Here is a 23319-nt window from a genome sequence, read left to right as displayed (position 1 = left end):
GCTGTGAATCTGTCAAGGTGACAAGGTAACTGATTGTAACTCTACTCCACTGAACTCAGATTTGTTTTATTTTTAAATGTGGATTTAGAAATTGGAACTGACAAGCGATAAAGTATCTACCTATATTATAATATTGGAATAGTAAAATTTTTCAAATAGTATCTTTTTCAAAATTGTGAAAATAATGTGAAAGAATTCAGACTATTTCATAATTTTAACTGGTCTGTGTTATTAAATAAATATTTCTTAAACCTATAGTTATAAAAAAACTAATTTGTATTTTCGTAAAGGGTTTCCGAATTTAAAGTAATGAATACCTGTATTGGTTTAAGGATCCAGTAAATCCATTCGTACGCTACATATTTGATAGGGGTGAGTTTAGGCAAGGTATGCGGGTTAACGGTAGCGCGGCACCTGTTGTCCCGCCGCACCTCTAGCCCCGGCTGCGTGGTGTGGCCAGCGAGTTAGTGTATGTGTACAGCCTTCCCACCTCGCTACACGTGGCGCCATACGTGTAAATACACATAAATAGGTTTACTTTTCCGATCATCAGCACTATGGCTGCTGTTCGGTAAAGATACGGCGATATTTACATCAGACAAAAAATAATTGTCTTTGTGTTTGGCATTATAATGCTCTTTAATTATATATTAATATAAAATTTTATTATCATACACATATTTTTGCTATTTTTGCTTTCCTGCTAGGGATGTCCCTGTGTTATGATAAGTGATTTTTTAATTAATTTTATTTCTTTAATGTAATTACTACCCATATTATTTTGTTATTTTCAGTAGATACATGAAATAGGGGAGATCGATCGAAATTCGGATAGAGGATTTAATGAAATTTTTAAATGGTTTTGGTAGGGTTTTTTTCTAAAACTGTTCAGTCAGTTCTTTTTCTGATAATTCCTTAAGCTAAAATTTGGTGGACTGAACGCAGTTTTATTATTGTTTTATTTTTTCGGTAGTTGGTGGGAGTTATTTATGTAACTTTACAATTTCAATTTCAAGACTTCTTTGTCCAAAGGTAGTTAAGTAATAATTAAGGTTCCGTTTATTATTTATCTTGTCATTATAATCAAATTCTTCACAATAATACAGGTGCATTAAATTTTTTGTACTATACCATTTGGTACGCCATTTGGCGAGGTGGTCGTCGAGTAGGGAGCTTGGGTAGCAGTCGGGCGGATCTAGTTCGGTGCTTCCAAATATACTAGCTTTTCTTCTGATACTTCTATATCCATTTAATGACCCTTCTTAATATTATTCATTAAGATTACATCGACCGTTTCTGTCTTTTCAGAACTCCTCATTCGACATACACAAAAGCCTTAGGGTTCTTATTAACTCACATGCATTCAAACTTACGACTTCATGCTTCAATTAAGCATTTTGTTTCAACTGCACAGTTTTCAGGTACAAATCAAAATTCAATAAAAAATAACATACAAAAACACATACAACATTCAAAGTTTATTCGTTGGTCAGTTTTCATGATTTACTGCTCACATTATTTCCCCAAAAGTCGGAGCCATTACGATATCGATTTTTCCAGGCGGACTTTTTATAAAATACCCCCACCGTTTTGGAGGTAAAACTATACATCTGTAAACACCAATCATTTTTTTATTGCCGGAATGCTCGGTCAGTCGGGAAATTCTCCACCTCCCTCGGGACCCGTTCTACAATCCCACCCGACAGGAGCGAACATTTCATTCCATTTATATTCGGCTAATCCTGTTGCCGCATTGAAATATTCTCATCGACAGGGAATTTGGCATTCGGGATGGACCACTTTGCCGTTGAAGCATTTGATAATTAACTGAAGAAAAAACAGGCAGCCAATGAACGATACAAACATCAGTGGTGTTTCGTGACTTCTTTATTCCGATTATTTTAATGTTTGGGAAAACTACAAATTAAATACATTTTTCAACTCATATCTCGAAAATTCGAAATATAAAAAGCTTGAAAGATTAAATTCCAAACCTCGAAAGCTGAAAACTCGAAGCTCGTAAACATGAAAACTCGAAAGCTTGTAGCTCAAAGCTTTGAAATCTTAAAGCTAAAGCTCAAAATTTAGAAAGCTCATTAATCGAAAGCTCAAACTTAAAACACCAACTTGAAAGTGCTAAAGCTTAAAGCTCAAAGGTCGAAAGAACGAAAGCTTGATAGTTAAAATTTCAAAAGCACTCGACACCCTGGAAAACATGGCACGATCAAGTTAATCAAGTGCTTGAGTCGGCTCGTGTCAAAGGACATAATTACAGAAAAGCATCTCAATGTGGGACAGAATATGAATATATACGTACTGAGACAAAAGTTCTCCGTTAGTTCGTTTTCTCTGCCCCATGCGGAAAAGAGCGTGATGGTTAGTTAATTTTTTTTCTTTAGTTTGTTTGTTTCTAAACTGTACCCTTTGGTACTGGAAAAATAAATGTTAGTTGAATTTTGAATTTGTATTTTTAAATATTGGCATGGGCCACGTAATGTATTTTCCTTTGGGTTTCACAACGAGACACAAAGCTTATATTGGTATTTTGTAAGTAGTTTTCTTTTTAAAAAATCTCTATTCCTTTTTCCAATATTATAATGAGTGAAATAAATGGTTTCTAAGATCAGGCGTGTTCATTCCACATAACCTTTTTGTTATGAAAAATGCAAAAAAATATATCGCGCGCCCCTGATCTATTTTGTAAGCAATACATGAATTAAAACAGTAATTGAATTTGAATAAAACATAATCAATGGATATACAAGGGAGGTTTATAAGCGGATTACAATTTACATATTCCTTTTTATATTTCAGTACAAAGTCTACATGCATGTATGATATAATTAAAATACTCTAATGGAAATAAAATAGAAGCCTTATAGACCACCAGAGTTTTAGTTTCAGTGCTTGTTAAAATCACGGATAATGCTGATATTAAACTGGTAGTACTGAAGCTCTGGTGGAATATCAAATTAATGATGTTTACAAAACTCATTACAATCATTCAAGTAAGTTACTAAACTGGTCGTAAAAAAACACCCAAGTTAATTTATTTAATGTATGCAGTTTTATCAAGCCTGCAACTTGCGTGTTCATTTGCAATCAGTTTTCGGATGAGGAATGTTACAGTTTGGATAGAATGAGTTCATTGCATTCAAATAGAGTTGGTTCTATGAGCCACTTCGTGCATTTTCAAAGGAGAATACAGAAATGCCGAAGATTTAAAAAAATATTTTAATTTAAAAAAATAATTGTACAAAGTTTAGCTAGTGACTTCAAAAATACCTGATTTATTGTACTTTTTTATTTACAGAACTGTATGTAATTTAAATTTCGATTTTGTTTTGTTGATTGGGTAAATGAATGAATGATGTTTAATTTTGGAGTCGGAAATTAACGTACTTCCCGACATCCAATCGAGCTGAAAATCGGCAGAGAGACTCGTTGCCAATGACAAAACATTCTGTAAACTGTGGCACTCATGAGTATTTACGAATTTTTCTAACATTGGGTTATATTATATTTAAAAGATATAAATTTACAGCATTTAATACACGAAATAAATATCAGTACTATCAAATTGTAATTTGGCTTAGTTGTTATCGTTGTTGACTCAAGTCGTTGGGGAGGAAGGTAAAATCCTCTGTCAAACCAAAAAAAAACATCTCTAGTCACGAAAATGGATGAATAATATTTAAAAAAAAATATTTTTATACTTGTTTATTTTTTTATTAAAAATGAGAGTGGACCTGACGAAAGTTATTCATAAGAAATGAAACTACTGTTCAATTATTTTATAGTTGGTTACGCGTTTGTACATTACATGACACATTAATTTTGAGTAAACTACAGGTCTGTAAAAAACTGTTACGTTTTTTTTTAATTTCTCGATTTTAAAAATACGAGTTGAAAAAATACCTGAGGTATCCTACCTCTACCAAAAAATCATTTTGCAAGCGGCTCATTCGGCTTATTTTCCGCAAATTCAATTCAGTCGGGTGACTTGAATTAAACCTTTTGCTGCATGGAAAAGTGCGATATATCTCTGTACATTTATCATTATTCGTGTTTTTAGCATTGCGTGTTTGTCTTTCGTGATATGTAAGAAAATAAATATGCGGTTTTTGCCATCGTTTGTGCACACAGGGTTCATGCAGATCCGCTATCGTTTGTTTTACTGAAGCAATGCGGTAAATGTTATTGCGGCCTAGCGTTATTTAAAAAAAATGGTGCAGTATGGTTCTGCCACTGAGAGCTCTCTGTCGTCTCTTTCTGTTCCACACGTCGGACGTTCATCTGAAAGAGAGGTTACAACGGATCTGTCAGCGGTATGTATTTTAAATTATTTAACTATGTTTTAACTTTAGGGGATGACAGCTCATCCCCCGATTCTCCCCGTATTTTTCAGATGCGTTTTCCCTTTGTTTTTAACGGTGTGCTGAATAACGCTTTTCGTTTGGTTTATTTTATTTTATTTATTACCGATCATCCGTAGATCAACCGTAAAGGGTACTTGATATTGGGTTAGTTATTCCACCTCGGAATCCTATTCTATTAATGAAGTGTACTTTATAAATATAATTATTGTGTTTTAGTCTGTACCGTATAACCCCGAAACGTAGCAAAAACGTTTGAATCTCATTAAAGCAGGTACCTAATTAACTAACCAAACTACAATCAAAACAGGAACGGGGGGACTAAAGGACAAACCTTTATTGAAATACTGTTCAGGGGTAGACTTAGTTAAACAAAATATTATTATGTATATTTACAATGGGAAACATATAAAAAAAATTTTTAAAAAAGTATGTCATCGTTTAAGATAATTTTTTTTAACAGTATTATATTTTTCTTCCTGCAAATTGTGAGAAAAGCAATTTAGGAATGATCTCAACATTTTTTTGGAATTAGTAAATACTTCGTAATCTAATTTTTACAATATAGTACAACAAACTATAAGATATATTGACCGGTCAGTGGTTGAGTGGGCATAGCGCTTGGGTCTCACCCGAGCGTCGCATGTTCGATTCCTCGGCTGGCTAAGTCCTCCATCACAACACAAGCAACATTTTCGGCTTTCTGTGGTGGTAGTAGGAGATTTTCAAACATTGTTGGGTTATTCGTAACCTGGTAATGTTTGCCTTTCTTTTTAAAAAAAAATTTAAAAAAAAAATATCATGCAAGGTGATTGAATATTAATTTGACCTGTTAGTTGGTAGGTACCTACTTAAATTTATATTTTAACTTGAACTTCAAATTAAGTATACCACAAGCGCATAATATTATGTGTTGCATGTATTCTCTGAACTCGGGTGTATGCCACAAACACATAATAATATATGTTTTGTGTGGTGGCATTCGCATGGGTAAGGTTATAAAGTAAAGAGTTTGTGTGTATTTTGTAAATGCTGATTTCGGTGTTACCGAGTTGAAGTAATTACCCCTCAATATCACTCAAACGTTTTAAAACAAATAAAATAACAAATTATTCTGAGCAATAAATAGTAGCCTGAAACACTTATACAAATTAAAAAAATGCGAAAATAAAAAATGCCGCCGACGGGAGTTGAACTTCTGATTGCCGGTCAGCTGCTCTACCATTACGCTACGTCGGCTTATTCTAAATCCGTCAAATAATTAAAAATTTTATAGTATATTTCATCCAACAATTATTGCTTAGTAGATTTTTACACATGGAAAAAAACCATTTTACTTTTAGGAAAAGCATTGTTAAATGCTAAATCTCTTACTGGATGGCGTCGAGACATATTATATCTTCGTTTATTTGTGTAATATTCTGACTTCTTTTCAATTTGTATGGGTGTTTCAGGCAAATAATTATTGCTTATAATATTTTTTTATCTTTTGTGCTACGCATAAAAAATAGTTTCTTGAAAAGCTGTCGAAACTGATGAAACTATATGTACTGAATTGTAATTGTGGCATTAATCAAATAAGTCGTTAAAATAACGTTTTCCGTTTGCCAAGCGACTTTTCACTTGTTTTTTATAAGGATTATTGCCGCACGTTTGCGTAAAATTTTTAAAATCTTAGAAATGGAAGACGATTTCCCCAATCTACGCTTTATTGTAGGCAATCTGGCTAACAGCGACCGGATCATGGGACTGACGTATACGGGACCAAAGCATGGCCTTCAGAATAAATGAGGGGTATAAAAGTTGGGTGAGAGAAATAGAGGGGGATAAGAAATTATGAAATCCTGAAATTCTTCCCTCTGGGGGAGGTTTCCTGGCTTTCCAAGAACCTATCCTTAGTTCACCGCTGTCGAATACTTGGTGAAAATGTAAACTCAAGGGGTAATATTATGCAATGACAATCGCCTGCTTTAATATAATGGCTTCCATTCGCCGTTCTAATCTACGTAGGTACCTACCGATGTGGGCAATATGAATGAAATAATGCGGAAATTGAGGAAAATCTCAACGGATTTGAATGTTGTTCGTGCTTTCAAAAGCTTAGGACAGAAATTATTTTCCACGCCATGATCACGATTATCGAAAGATTAAATAACGCTTGTAAAATTAATTCAATTTTGTGGTGAATTACGTTACGATGCGGATAAAGCAATCTAATACAATTTGTTTTTTGCGTCAAAATATTTTATACAACGCGTGTTTTATCTGCATCTGTGAGTATTAAAAAAATGCGTGAAATATTTATGTGTCATAAAATTTCAAAATTTGAGTGCTATCGGATCCATAAAAGTGGATATAAGCCTGTGACATTTTGAAGGGTCGCTGTAATGTATGGCCGCTAGCACGTCACGTCACGTAACATATTTTTTCAACAGTATTACGAAACTAATTTATAAAGTTTATAATATTTGCATTGTGTTACCCGCGAACTAAAATATTACGGATGCGAATTTCTGCCTGATGGGTGTGTTAAAACGTATAACCCTACAAGCGGAAATTTTGAAGGGAGTAGATTCCTGTGTTACAGTTTTTAACCTAGGAAAAGTTGTATAGTATAAACTTTTAAACGAGCAATATTTGCACCATCACCGATATTACTTTTTCCCCGCAAAAAGGTAACTTTGAAACTAACCGTCTAATTTGCGCTTGGGTACATCATTGAGGGAAAGATATTCCCAGTATCCCTATTGGGAGACTACCATTTAGATTTCAAGTCCTACTTTAAAGGAGTTTAGCAATATTAAGTGACAAGATTTGAATAGCCAGGTACCAACTTCCAAAAATATTTTTTTACCATTATCCTTCCTTTCCGTTTCAATATTTCTTTCGGTTTGCAGCATTGCCAACAAAATGAGAATAATTTGCTACGGGCAATTGGAACCCTTGATGGTTATCAAATTACTTGAAATACGAAACAACGTTTGAGCGTACTTTTTTATTAAAAGTATACAATACAGAATATAGTATATTATATAAAGCATTGTACTCCCAGGAGTTAATAAACTCATTGCGGGAATGATACGCATTACATGAAACATATAGCTGTATGTATTAAATGGACATATGATGGGACATACACAGCATTATTATTTCAGATAGTCATTAATAAGATGAAGTTTGAGCATGTTAGTTTGGGTCTTTTTACATTGACTTGCACATTTGATCTCGTTGGGTAGTTGATTATATTTTGTGTGAGCTATGTATTCTAGGGATCTTAGTCCATATTTTGTTGATTTGATTTTTGGTATATGTAGTTTGTTGTGATTTCTTGTGTTGTGTTGGTGTACGTCGTAATTGTAATAGAGTGTAGTGTTGGAATGTTTATATAATCTTTAAAATAATAATAATTTTTAATAATCTTTACATAACTATTTAGCGAGCGTTACGAAATCTTGTTTTAGTAGAGCGCTTTGTATTTTCGTCTGTCTGTAAATTTGTTTGTGTTCTGTCGAGACCGTAGTCGTCTTGGATATCGTCGTTGGTCTTATGCTCGTATGAACGTTACAAGTTGTCAAATCGGAATAATCAACATTAAGCGAGGTCCACTGTTCATTGAACTAGAAACTAGCGTAGAGACGTTAAAAAGCGTGGGATATTATGTTTTTAAATCTAGTTAGTAAATAAGGCTTTCTTGAAAGCGGAAAAAGCGAAGATCCTTGAAAAAGCATAAAATAGGACTATACTCGACAACGTTAACTCTAAAACTATTATATTATATGTCTTCAATATGAATCTTGATACATCAGTTCCAATTTTAAAAATGGCAATAAAAATCATTTTTTGTTAATATTTTACATTAGGTAAGTACTATATCGCTTGTCTGAATTCACTCGACCCATTCAATTCCAATGTTGAAAACTTAAATTCAAAACAAATCCGAGTTCATTGTATCCGAGTTGCAATTACTCATAGACCCAAAAACTAAATTAGTATGTTTGATTAGGTAGGTATTCATACAGTTAACGAACTCAAATTAATCAACATTTTAAAATATTTAAATATCATGTCATTTTTGTCTGGTATTGGGCGGATATTGGATCACGTCCTTGCAAAAGGACAAATATATGCAGGATTAAAATTATGTTGGTATTTGATTAAATATGTCGATGAAATTGGAATGCCGTTAAAATATTTTACCATCGGGACCCAGGTACTTTTATTAGAAATTCTTGTTTTCGTTTTGAATTTTTCCACGTTCTTATCGTATTTTTGTGTGCAAATTTACTGTTACCTAGAAAATAACTTAGATGTTCATAGGTTCTTATTAAATAGATCTTATTCAAAGTTGATCAGGTAACCTAATCCAAATAATAAAGATTGGACAAACAAGTCATGCAACCTTTTACAGTTACAGATTAATGCAAACATTCTTTCTCAATTGCAAGCATGTATCTTTTATACACACTTCATTTAATACTAATATTAATTTTTTAATAATAAACTAACGTTTATAAGACATTGATTCAATATGTACCAGTACTAATCATTTGGCGGGTTGGAAATAAGCCGACATAGCTCAGTGGATACAGAGCACCTGACCGGACATCAGAAGGCACGGGTTCAATTCCCGTTGGCGGCATTTATTTTTACTAGGGAGATATTTTCAATTTGTATTAGTATTTCGGATGACTAATTATTGCTTATAATTATTTGAAATACTAATATATTTTAATCTCATAAATGCTAAAATAATAAATTACATCGTACCTCTTCTTAGACTACGACAAGTAAAACATTAGTATTTCTGAGTTAACATTGCAGAAGTATTGAAAATATTATTAAATACCTGATCAAAAACTATCATGTCTCTAAACGAACTACAAAATGTAGACAGAAAATACCACACGCATTCTTTAATCTCATTCCCAGAATTAAAACTTTTAATCGAATTATATCGGAATGCTATTTTTTGACATATGTCATACTCTAAGACTGGAAATGCGATATACACTTACAGAAATACGTAACTATAAAAAGTTTTCATGTTTACCTGATGTGTGAATACAACTTCTTCATAATGGTTCTATAACTCCTCAAAATGACAATTCAACACACAATTAATTGATAGTGATATAAAGTCATTAAAAGTGATTTTTCATAATTTTATAACGCTTTTTAAAGTTGTGTTGAATTGTCATTTTTATGAGTTATCCGGTCACCGTTCATAAAATTTTTATGGATAATTTAGTAGGTACGAATGCAATTAGGTACTGAAACTATTCATACATTACTGCTCCATTCAACTTTCCACTCGCATTAAAAAAAACGTAAATTCTTTTCACAATTCATCGTATTATTAGATGAAATTCCATAAATTATTTACTTCGAAACCATTGTGATATTCAATACAAAGATCCCTTGCAAAATGGTTGCATTGGCATTCCCACATTTAGAGACATTTTTGCTGTGGTTATTTGGACATAGAATGAGGCGCGCTTCCCTTTAATGGAAACCAGTATTACAATCCCGCTCCAACATAGCGTATTCACGACGGTTCGCGATGTATAAAGGATGTTATTATGGATCTTTTCTCTTTTTCGTTCATGAGCTTACGGGACGTCCCACTCGTAAAGATTAATTTCACAAACGGTACCTGCAAAATTCAAATGTAGCAATCTACGCCCGTTGTTATTATTGCCCAACGTTATTTCTTGTTATTTTGTATTTTAGATATGTTAACAATTTCATTAAGTAGTAATAGCTTAGATCTTATGCCAGCTTTTTGATGTGTCTATTGCAAATAACATATTTTTGTTTGATTTTGGGTGCATTCAAATGGTTCCTAAACTGTATTTTACATAATACAGAACTGGCAGATTAAGGATCAAAGTAGACTGAATGCTATAGAAATGAAATCCCTGAAGCGAATGTGTGGTAAAACCATGATGATCGTATGAGAATGCAAGTCTGATGTAAGCGTCATAAGTAAGATTAAGAAAGGGACGCTTAGATAGTTTGGGCATAAAGAGCGAATGTGCGAAGAAAGAAGTGTATGGAAAATATATGACGCAAATGTGAATAGTAGCAGATGTCGGGGACGCCCGAGGAATACATGGTAAAATCGAGTGAATCAGATACTTGAGTCGGACCATGTCAAGAGTCAGAATAATAGAAGAGTATGTATGGGACGGTGTATGAATGTGAATGGGCAAGGAGTGTGTGTCGAGACCGAGTTCTTTGGCGGTCTTTCTTCTCTGCCTTCCCCTGCCAGGAAACGGCATGATGGTTAGGTAGTTAGTTTCATTAAAAAGTAACCATTTAGATCTCTTAAATATGACCTACCTGTATTTTGAGTACGTAATAGATATTAATAATATCATTATGTGTCATATTGCGTACCTTAAATAGTATATATTACTACTATTAGGTATTAGAGGTAATTTATTGTGTACCTTAAATGGTATAATATTGCGTACCTTTAAATAGTAGTTATTCCGAAACAAAATATCGTGAAAAAATTTTTAGAAGTGTAATTTAAAATACTCGTATGTGTAAAAATTACCTAATAATTTTTTAGTAGCAGCATTCATATGAGTACTATGTGATATGTGAATACTATAATAAGAATGTGTCATATTTTCTACAATAATATCACATTCATTAATCAACTACATTGCATACGTAATATTATTTTTTTGGTTGTGGTAGGTTGGTATGGTAGCAGCATATTGTTGGGTATAAGTTGTTATTTAATAGATTTTCCATACTAATGTACATAGTTATGAAAAGGCAACAATAAAATATAGTGTTTTTGTAATTGATTTGTTCAAGTAAGGTTTATATTTCACTGTGTTAGTTGTATAGCGACCACGAGGTAATTTTCTATCAAAAACGACCATAAAAAAGATCAAATTATTATAATAATTTATGGTGGATTAAGATAAAGCGTAATTCGATTGAAGTGACCAATATCGATACCGTTATCTGACATATCATAAAACATGCTAGTCTAAATGTGCTATTTACTTATCTTTCTATTTGTTTAGGTGCCAGAAGTCAAACTATTCAGGTAAGCCAGTGTTGTATACTTTTTAAATTAGGCATACAAGTCGGTATTCTTACTATCCAAAGTCAGTACTTGGCTATTAATATCTGGTCTCTAAACATAACCAAAGCTTTAGTCTTTCAAACGGGTTACATTTATAATAGTTATTGGAATACACATAATTATTTATTCAATGACCTGTATAATCTTTGATTTTTTTTAAATGTATACAGGTTAGTATATATAGTAGATGGATAGTAGGAATAACTTCTTGTATTCCTACTATCCAAAGTAGGAATACAAGTAGGAATTCAATGACCAAAGTTTTAGTCTTTCATTTTACCAAGTTGTTCTGACGAAGAGCATGAAACTGTGGCACGTAGATCTTCAATAAACCGTTTTCACTTAAAATATACATTTTCATACAGCAATTCCTGTGGTTTATGAAGAAGAAAATAAATTATACCAAGTTTCATCGATAAAATGATTTAATAACGTTTTCCAAGTCCATAGTAAAAAATTACCGCAGCACAGGAATCGTTTGGTCACGGCATTAGTACCTACTCAGACAGTTGGTAAAGTACTTGGTTTCCAGTCGAAAAAAGTTAAAACCCCATCGGGCAAAGAGGAATAAAAAAACTTCCATTTCGCGTGCATCATATTAAGGAATTTGCGTGATAAAAGTGGTGCGAGAAAGCCACTTTATTGGATTGAATTCTTCAACTAATAAATTGAATGCGCAAAATGTGAACCGCAAAACTTTAATGATCCGCAATATGAAAACCTTATACTTGTAAAATGTATTCGGTTTTTAGTATTGCTTTCACGATGGCCAATAGTGGCGTTAAATTCCTCGCTGTTAAACTTCGAAATTTATAATGTATAGGAACTTTATTCAATAACCATTAGGATTTTAGGGATATTTTATTTTGATTCAATCATTTTAAATATTTTATCTAGGTAACAAACAAATTGTTTAGAACCTAGGTAAAATATGGGAAAATAATGTTAACATAATAATTAATTATGAATTTGTAATATCGATAGAAAAAAATACTTAGGTCTCAATGGCTGAGTGGTCAGATGCCTAATCCCGGTAAGACAGAGCTCCTGGGTTCGATTCCCACTCAAAATCGTTACCTTTTCATTTTTCTGTATTGTGTTCTGTTTTATTTTTCGTTTAGAATTATTTTTATTATTTATTTATTCCTAATTTTACGCCCGGCTGGGTTTTTACATGTTATTTTTATCTCCTTCTTAAATGATATCTTTCTTTTTTACGTCCAGCTGGGCTTCCATCTGTATAATTTTTTTTTAGAAAAATGTCATCTGAATGTTCTCATCAACATGTGGAAAAACACTAAATAAGGAATAAAACATAGACATTACATTCTAGATTCTGGGAACACCACTGAAGAGATATCCTGATAAAAATGTTTTGCTAGGGTGTCTGTGTTCCTGAACTAAATATTGAACAGTTAATAGTGGTGTAAGATATCATTAAAAATAAATCCTGTTAAAATTTTTTGTAATATATACATATGTTAAAAAAAATGTAAAATACAAACCTGCCAATATTTCAAAAAACTCCTTCTGCCATCGTTATCTCAATTGAAACGTTGCTTGAAATGGCTTTGACCGTGTTTCTTGACCAGATCTGAATAGCCAGGTTCTTCCCCTCCTTCATCTTACTCATCTCCTTCTCCTTCCTACTACCTTCTGCCTCAAAACATACCTCAATCGGGGATGCCATAATCTCACTGGCTCCAGACGGTTGGGACCCTTGTGCGGTTTTACATAATTAAAAAATTATAAATGAAAATTTATCAAGGATTGAGTGCTATGCTAAGCTAGCTAAGACATCTGCGTTCATCTTTTGGATTCCGTAGTAATTGTGTTAATTCCATTTTCTCTTACAAATCACTAAAGGAAAAAAAGTGAAAAAAGCACGAAATAAAAAGGCGACACTATCAGATTGTCATGGTCTCAGCATGTTTAATATGTAAAGTATATCACTAGCAATAATGGAAATTATTTATATTGGAAGCTTAACGTCGTTTCGATGAACATAATATTTTAGATAGAAAATCTCTACAACTTTCGTAACATTCACGGTTCGAGATGTTTTTTCTGTATTCTAATTTATTGCAATGATTTAATACCCATTGTATTTTAAAATATATACTCCTCTAATTCGGTAATGTTTTAATAAGAAATAACATTTATAATTAGATTTCTTAATGTTTGTCACTCCGCAGTGTTAGACCATTAAAAGATTGCGTGGTATACGACAACTTTAATACTAACGTTCTCAGAAGACACGTTCCTTCAATTATAACTTTTGTGCGGTAATTTTGTGTTTTCTATGGTTTTCATTATTTACTTATGCCCCTAATTTGGGGGCTTCTAAACTTAAAGCACATAATTCAAACATATAAGATAAATGGATTTGTCAAAATAAACCGCAGTAATTAATGATAAACTGTGGTAGACATGAATTAGATCAGTTACATAATCAATGAAGATTTCACGTCAAATTTACTCAAAAATATATTTTACACGGAAAACAATAAAAGCAAATTATTTATGACTAGCTGACATATACCCGGCGTTGCTTGGGTTTGTGAATTATTTGGTGTGGTGTTTTGAGGTGGTGAATTCTAGGATAAACATCGACGTTTCTCTAATTTCTATTTATTATAAATATATATCTTCCGGAAGAAATTCTCTAAATTATTGTGAACACCTTGTCGAAATCCGTTGCCTAGTTTGGAAGAACTAAACGCACAAACATGGAGACGCGGATAGCGACTTTATAATAACACGATATAATAAAAGATATCAAATATATTTTTGAAATATTGTAGATTCACGTACACCTTTTAAATTCGCCCTCTTTTCTGAAAATAACTTTAATGCGGCTTATTTATACATCGATAGTTGTTCAAATATTAAAATAAAAATATAACAACTCAATATTATTATGAGCGAAGAATTACCTTTTCTGAAGCTGAAATTTTAAAGCTTAAAACAGTTTTCATAAGTTTGTAACTAAAAATATCCGTATTGCGCATAGGAAAGTAGAAAAAGTATACGTAAGTATATTATGGTTCATGAATCCGCATGGAAAGTTTTGACTAAACAAGCTGTGTACGAGTATATCGTAGTATCTGCATGAGTTCTTCGCAGAAAATTGTCTCCCCAAGATTAAGGGTAGTCGTGTGCCATGCGCCTAGAAAATATTACAAGATTTATTTGATCGCCATAAATTCTCTACTTGTTCTTAGTTAGACATTTGAGTTGTAGTTTCCTTGTTACTTCCGCCGAAGCAGCGAGGGGACGAACTTTGTTTCTATTTTACTTGGGACGTGCAAGTAAATGTCGGCCAGGCGATAAATAGTCACTTTCCAACTAGGTACACCATAGATTTAGGGTAGAATTTTACATAAAACACTTTTTTTTCTTAGGAATCAATTACTTTGTGATTAGACATTCTATAATTAAATAAAATACTTTATTTAATAAACTATTATTTAATTATAGAAACTAATTTCTCTCACGACTTATGTCATGTTTTGGGATGCTGTGTTGAAGTATTTCTTTTTCAAGGAAAGGAAGGATAAGAAGTTCTAGAAAGGTTAAAGGATTACGTAGGAATCTAGGGATCAGTGTGTCCAGCAGTGACAGACATACGAACTCCCAACCCTCCCACTGCGGCGCAAGGCGATGGATCGAAAGATTAGTTGGAGAGGTCAAAGGGTCTCAGGCCCATCCTGAACACACCTCACTCGATGAACCCCGGCACACCTGCTAAATCACCAAACGTAGCGATTCACTATGTCTGTATGTCCAACCTGCCTGGATACCTCTTTTTAGATCGTTGTAAGGATTAATACAGTGGGAGATGGGGAAGGTGAAAAATAATAATAGGTCGGAAAATATCTGGGCGCTAAACGTAGCTAAACCCAGTTCAAGAAACGTTCTGACTCTGAGATATCTCTATAAAGATCTCACCGCGACGATAACAAAAACACCAGCGTCCACAACAGAACGATGTGCATATATTATGTCCTTTTTATTCCAGATATGAACAAATCAAAACGATTAAAACACTTATTTTACCAGGACTCAAACTCAAACAAAGGACCAGAAAATTTATACGAGAAAGACATTCGATCGAAACTTAAATAATTTAAGATATAGAAGCCTATGAAAATGACAGATAAAATTAATTCTGCGGTTATATTCTGTATATTTAATACTTTACCATGGAATCAATGAATTGAGGCCAGCCATCGAGGTAAATAATAAAAAAAACGTATTTCTATGTTATCATAAAAGTTTATCGGAATTTTTTTTGCTACATATCTACTCCAAATTTATTGCTTTTTCGTTTAATTTCTGCTTACGGAAGCTTCATAATAAGCGTATAATATTATGTATCTATCAGTTTTGTATCGACTGTCAAAAGGCGTAAAGAAATAAGTCCCATTTCTATATTTTAAATGGAGACGATATAAAAGCTCTCTATGCTCGTATTACTGTGTTGTTTTCGTAGGTTTGAATAGTTTTTCGTTTTTTTAATGTATGAGGGAGTTTTGGTTGCATTTGTAGTAAGTTACTATCTGATTATTAATACGCCCGAAAGATTTTTCAAAGTACCTTTTGAAATCGATAGATTTTTCCTTTTTTCCGTCTTGTATATTTGTATTGCTATTCTATCTGATTATTAACACGCCCGAAAGATTTTTCAAAGTACCTTTTGAAATCGATAGATTTTTACTTTTTTCCGTCTTGTATATTTGTATTGCTATTCTATCTGATTATTAATACGCCCGAAAGATTTCTCAAAGTAGCTTTTGAAATCGATAGATTTTTCCTTTTTTCCGTCTTGTATATTTGTAGATACTTTGAGAAAAGTGGCTTGTTGTGGTTTTAAGAAAAATTAAACAGCAAGAAAATTGAAAAAAAAAACGCTATAATAATACCAAATTCATTTTTATGCATAAAATGCTGACAGGGTTATGCAAAGTTTTATTTTGTCTCTCTCTTCATGGAAACGAATCGGGTGAAATTTTTGCTGGCATGCTCGTCCACTTGAACCTTAATTATACATCTCTATCTCTATGATATCAAAATAAAGTCGCTATCTGCGTCTATCTGTTTTTTGCGCTTAGTTCTTCTAAACTACGCAACGGCTTTTAATAGGGGTTTCACTATCATTTAGAGAAATTTTGCTGAAAGGTTTTTACATGCATTTTATATTTATAGAAATTAGAGAGAGGTCGAGCAACACCGGGTAAACGTCAGCTAATTTATACTATTATTTTAACGAACTCTTATTCTCATTTGCTGCCTGTAGGTTAGTGTATTTTCTTACAATAAAACATAATTTAATGATAATAGAAAGTCTTTCACACCTGTGAGGTTAATTACATAAATAAATATAAATGTTATTTTAATCTTGTACATCTTCTTAACTTACAAAACACTTTGTAATAAAATATTTATATTCCAATTTAATAGGATGATCAGTTCTTATTATTTACCGAAAACATTATTTTGGACTTGGGTTGTATTCTGTTCAAACAAAGCATTTATTGATTTACTCAAAATGTCACGTGCGTAACTGACGAATTAACGCCTTCAATCCTTATCTCATTCACACTCCTGTCAAGCGCCTCGACACTTTACCAATACATTATGTCTACGGTCTACCGCAAACGAATCAGCTGGTTACGGTAGTATATTCTAAGTGTACCCAGTACTTAGAATGTAGTTAACTATTTCAGTAGATGGAAATTGTAGTTTGCCATTATTAGCAATTCTATCGTAATTAAAAACACGCTAAACTGAGATGAAGGACTTCGACGCTTTTTTTATCTATACATGTCATTTAAAAAATAACGATATTGAAATGAAATATGTCAAGTAGAAACGTTAGCTATGGCAGCAAAGCAGATTTCGACCATAGAAAAATAAATTAAAAAGACACAAGTTTGATTTTATTTGAGATTTTCACAGACAAGTTATTATCGTGATTTAGTTTTAGGATGCGTTTCCTCTTTCGTTAGTCAAAGTTTTGGACAGCCTTACAGTGTCCATCATCATTTGCCAAATATGTAATTGAAAATAGTGGTGAAGAGGATTGGAGCGCGCCACGTGGTATCGCATTTACATACATAAATACATATGCACACACTTTACCGCAATCTTCAATTGCACATGTGCCCTGGTGATGTCATGTCCATAACGTTTACTAAAGAAAGAGATGGCGCAACGGCATGATATCCCAAAAATAAAGAATGATAACGACTTACAAAAATGATTTACAGGCAAACACCTTACATACTCATAAAACCAGATCCAAACAAACGGAGATGCTAAATATACCAAAGTGTAACTCTACCTTTGGACAAAGAAGCTCCCACTTAGTATCAAACAATAGGGAATTCTCTTCACACCAAAAAATCACTTATTATTAATTATTCACATGTAGAAACACTTCAGACACAAGAATACATAGTTTTTATAATTTTCAAAAATCATTTATTAAAGTTATAATGACTTTAAAAACAGGCGCGAACGAAATATTTCAATGCAGCTAAAAACGCCCGGTGATTGATCAAGCGTTCAAGGGCGAACGATGACGTCACTGTTGACCGGCCTGAGTAGATCCTGCAAACCGATGGCGGCAGCGGCGGCAAAGGTGTGACGTAGCACTTGTGACGTAGCGGTCAAAATGGCGCATGACCGTTTTCAGAGCCGAAATAGCACGCAATTTTTAAAACAACTACAAAAAATTGAAAATGCATTTAAAAAAAAAGAAAAAAAAGCGGCATATAATAAAATAATTATCTTTATTGAAATAAATTATTTACAAAATGCACGAGAATTCCCTATTCAAAAAAAAAAATAACTACATGAAGGACATTAAGGACGGGTTGTTTCGGAGAATTTGAACAATTCATCAAATTTCAACGCTTATTTTCGGGTTCTGTGAAAGTCCTATTCAAGTTCTGTTATTTTATCACTATAGGCTGGTTGCTTGACAGAGCTGAAATAAAAACAGAATTTCAAAAAAACTTTCACAGTACTTGAAAATGAACGTTGAAATTTGATGAATTGTTCAAATTCTCCGAAACAACCCGTCCGAAATCTTGGCTTAAGGAACTACCGGATAAAGAACTTACTAGCATATTTAAAACATCGTTGTATAAGTTTCTGGAAAACCTTACCTAAATATGAAGTCGAACCATAGAAGTCGCTGAAAACTTACAAAACCTAGACCCCCTCAACACAGAAACTACTAGTGAGGAGGACTACGAATTTAATAAATATCTATTATACATGTATATAAATATACATATAGTTGTAAAAATGTTAATAAAATAAATATGTATATGGCTATTAAATAAAAATAAAAAAATAAAAACTTAAGTTTGTTTGTTGTAGTGGCCATGTAGGTTTCAATTAAGACTGTTTATTTTCACTAATTTATATTTCTCTAGGGATCGAGGGATATGTGTGTGTGTGTGTGTGTGTGTGTGTGTGTGTGTGTGTGTGTGTGTGTGTGTGTGTGTGTGTGTGTGTGTGTGTGTGTGTGTGTGTGTGTGTGTGTGTGTGTGTGTGTGTGTGTGTTTGTGTGTGTATGTTTGTACTGCCGACTGACTATTTAGCTAAATAAACTGTTCTGAAGATGCCTCGAAACATTAAAGATTAGTTTAAAATACAATTATCATACACATTTCTCTGTTAATATTATAAAATCAGAAGGACGCAGTACTATGACAACGAAGAAAGACGTTGCACATAGCGGCGAAGAGAAGCAATTGTAAAGAAACCCGGTTCTGTAACAGCAAACAGGAGTGCCAGCTAGTGATACCAGAGCCTAGAATGTAATGGGGTATTTCCACAAACTATGGATACCACAGACATAGGAATTAATAGACGAGAAGATAATGGCGAGGGGTAAAATCAACTGTTGAAGAACGAAGGGAGTGAAGCTGACTGTGATTCGTCAATAAATCAATCTGACAGTAAATAGGCATCTCGCATTATAATATCACCATTTACTTCTTAAAAGTAAAATCTGCTTTTGAATGAATAGACATTTTTACATGGGAGCGCAAATTACTCGCCACGTTATGAACAAATTTGCGAAGTCCAAATTCGGAAAAAAAATTCGGTTTATTTTCAGAGTCGAATATTTCGTTTAAGTATTTAGTTAAGACACTTTTATAAATGTTCATAATTTACTTCCCAGCAACCAACCAGCATTGTGTTTCGCGTCCAGCCGTTTCTCGATGTGATAGTAACAACTGATCTATATTATACGATGTGAATATGCTTAAAATAAAGTAAAATAATGCTTATATATGGAATGTAATACGACAATTGGGTTTATTCTTTTTTTCACATCTATTTTTACAAGTTTTCATAGCACAAGTCAACATTCTGCCGTGTTATTTCGTAAAATGAACCGATGATGCCTCGACCATAGTTCGCACAAGAATGATGACGTCACGTTTTCAAATTTCACTTGAGGCCATACGCGAGCACAGCCGGCTCCAATGGAACCGGTATGGGGAGTGGGGATAATACGCTTTTAATCACTTAGGGCAGGTCTACTAATATTCATATGTCTATGATGGATACGGAAGGTTCTGATGATCGCTCTAAAATGTAAATTTTAATATTTTCTCTCATGATTATAAAAATGATTTAAAACCGCACATTCCTAAACTGTTCGAACTGGCTACAACATCATTACGACGCAATAAACGTAACTGGCTGGTAAGACGACTATCACCGACGTTGGTTTGTGTGCAATCAATAACGCCTTATCCACAAACATGTCTTTTTGGCGGAAAATCAGAAATGCCGTCATTATTTTTCTTAAATTTTTCGACATATATATATATATATATTAAGTGCCTATAACTATTGTATATATATATATATATACATATTGTATATATATATATATATACAATACGTTATAGGCACTTAACAACTCAAAGCACTGAGTTTTTACTAATGGTAGTCTAGAAGCGGGAGTTAGAAATATACAAAAAATAACAATAACTTCATAAACCACCTCCAGTCTAAGATCACTCTTCTACAAGGGTAAGCTATAAGCCAGAACGGTCGGCTAAAAATAATACAATGCAATTAGTATTGTAATACAAAGTTATAGGAAATTATTTACAATTCATAAACTTTATACCGTACTTACATATCAACTATCTCCTACGCGTACTCCGCCTATGTAATTAAATGAAAAACAGCTTTATTTGTTGACAGCCATTTACATTGATCGCTTGTGAAAACTGTTAGCGGCTTAAAATAAATATTTGAAATGTTTGCCGTCGATCGGTTGGCACGAAGAAATTAACACGAACAAAAGCTTTTACGGGACTATTATATTGTTATTGAACCATGACGTAAACCTATATTTTCTTCTAGTTTTGTGTGATGTGATTATATGATGGTAAATACCATACTATCAAAATTCTGTAACATTGATGTTATTCTGTTTCGGTATTCATTTGTTTGTAATGCAGTTTAGTTTCAATAATGTGTGTCATCATTATTAATATCTGCACTTCTGATGTGACTATACCAAAGAGAATAATAAACTTGATATCGTAACCCATTTGTTTCGCACATACCATCTAAACCCTGTTTACACATATCGTACATGTACATGTATGTCGATGAGTCACATACTTATTAATAAGCCTTCAATGACGGCTTCCATTCTTGATATTACTTTTTGAAATTCATGTCAATATTATGAAGTAATTTGTCTTCAATCGTGCCAAAGGGTCTACTCGTCGAAAACGTATTGATTCAAATTGATAATTTAACGTATACATTTAGTATCTTGCATTAAAGATCATTACGATAGCATAGCATAGTCTGCATTTTCGGTCTATTAAAATTTTAGTTCGGTTTATTTCAGAGGACAAAACTGAAATATTAGATTGTCCAAGATTTTCTCAATGTTTTAAACTCATCGGTAATTAGTAATTATGATTTTCACTATGAAAATAAAAGTTTTTTTGCCCTATTCAGATCTCGAAGTTTTGTCGACGTTCCTCAAACACCATAACACATCTAACATGAAACGTCCATTATATAACAATCATATGTTCGAAGAATTTCAAGTACCTACATTTAAAGACCTATATATTAAAAACTCATTAATCCAAATTATAAAAGAAAAAGATAAATATCAATTTTTAAATGAAAACAGAACGCGACTTAGACATGTTTTTCTATGCCCAAAACTAAATACGTCTTTTGCACAACATCATTATACTTACCAGGGAAGAACTTTTTTCAATTGTCTACCAGAAGAAATCAGAAGCATTAATGATAAAACCCGAATACTGCTCTCTGTCAAGAGACACTTTAAAAATATTATGAAAAAAAAACTACTGTCACTTAATTAATCTCACAAATATCCTTAGTTTTCCATAACATCCTTTCTTTTTAAAAAATTATTATATTAATATATTATCCTTCACTACTATCAAAAAAATACTACAGCAAACATACATTTATGTACAATGAATTATTTAAGTACTAACTAACAACAACATTTATGTACACTCCCCTTCCATACACAAGCAAATGTACCATGTAAACATATTATTAAAAATAAAAAAATAATTACAAAAAAAATATATATATGTTCCACGTATTAGATGGCAATAGGAGAAATTCAAGTATTGTCCGGTTATTCGTAAACTGAAAAGGTTTGTCTTTTTGTAATTTTTTTTACATATGAACATTGATAATATGTTATTTCCGTCGTGATACAGCAATAATAATAATAATAATCGGATGACTTGTAGAGCGTCATTTTTTCCTAGGCTATATATAATTATTTACAAAAATGACATTAAAAAGCTTAATAATTCTATTTAGGTTAATTTACAAGCTTTACACTATAAAGACAGGGGAACTCTTGTGAGGTGTCACATAAAACGAAATTTACACAGTAAGTTATTATCAGTGGTGGTCGTACATAGATTATATAATGTAATAATTATAATAAAATATTATATTAGAAATAAACAAAAAATATATGATAATAAAAAATAAAATAAAATTTTTTTTTATAGAAAATAGAAACAAACATATTTAAATACAAAAAAATATAAGATAAAATACACGCATAAGTGTATACTTATTATTATACATATGATAAAATTGAAAAAAAAATACTAATTGTAAAATTATTAATCATGGTACTTATCTAGAAGAGCACCTAAATGTTTATGGTTAATTCACACGTTATGTTTAGTCTAGTGATATGGAAAAAAATAATTATATAAGAAAAGTGTAGTAAACAAACTTATCTGAGAAAGAGTAAATTAAATTTACGTAATGGAATGCATGATATTTTTTACAGCTGAGAGATCACTTATTATTAGGTTTTTCTTAAATCTAGTATTATATCGCGAACAAGATGTTTTTTAGTTGGGGATTACCGGAACGAATAAAATATAAGAGTTAAATTTATTTGCTTTTGAACTATTTGGTGTTATTATTAAGAGCTTTCTTGATTTCGAGGATTTATAAATTGTTTAATCTATTTCTGATTGCATTTTTATGAAATACAGGGTTTTCCAATAAGAGGTATTATTTTGAATAGCCCGCTATTTCGGTAAATGTTACTTTTGAAGCTGCCATTTTTTGATATTTGACATGTAAAAACTACGCCATTAATAAAAATGGAACTATACACGCTTCAACTACGCATTGAAATTATCAAAATTCACTTGAGTGAATCAAATGTAAATCATCTTGAGTGATGAGGCACATTTCCACCTCGGTGGCTTCGTCAACAAGCGAAATTGTCGCATCTGGGGCTCGGAAAACCCA

The 23319-nt window shown here is 32.5% G+C and overlaps 1 protein-coding gene across 10 annotated transcripts in view; it reads left to right on the top strand.

Moving 5' to 3' along the window:
- LOC149425034 (potassium voltage-gated channel subfamily KQT member 1-like) overlaps positions 1–23319 on the top strand; it is a 399798-nt gene that overhangs the window by 216858 nt on the left and 159621 nt on the right. The window lies entirely within an intron of this gene.

The sequence above is a fragment of the Hesperophylax consimilis genome, chromosome 3 (assembly GCF_061612785.1).
Source record: "Hesperophylax consimilis isolate HC1 chromosome 3, BYU_Hcon_1.0, whole genome shotgun sequence".
Classification (NCBI taxonomy): domain Eukaryota; kingdom Metazoa; phylum Arthropoda; class Insecta; order Trichoptera; family Limnephilidae; genus Hesperophylax; species Hesperophylax consimilis.
Note: the sequence above shows the minus strand (reverse complement) of the source record. Positions and strands in the feature narration are given on the sequence as shown.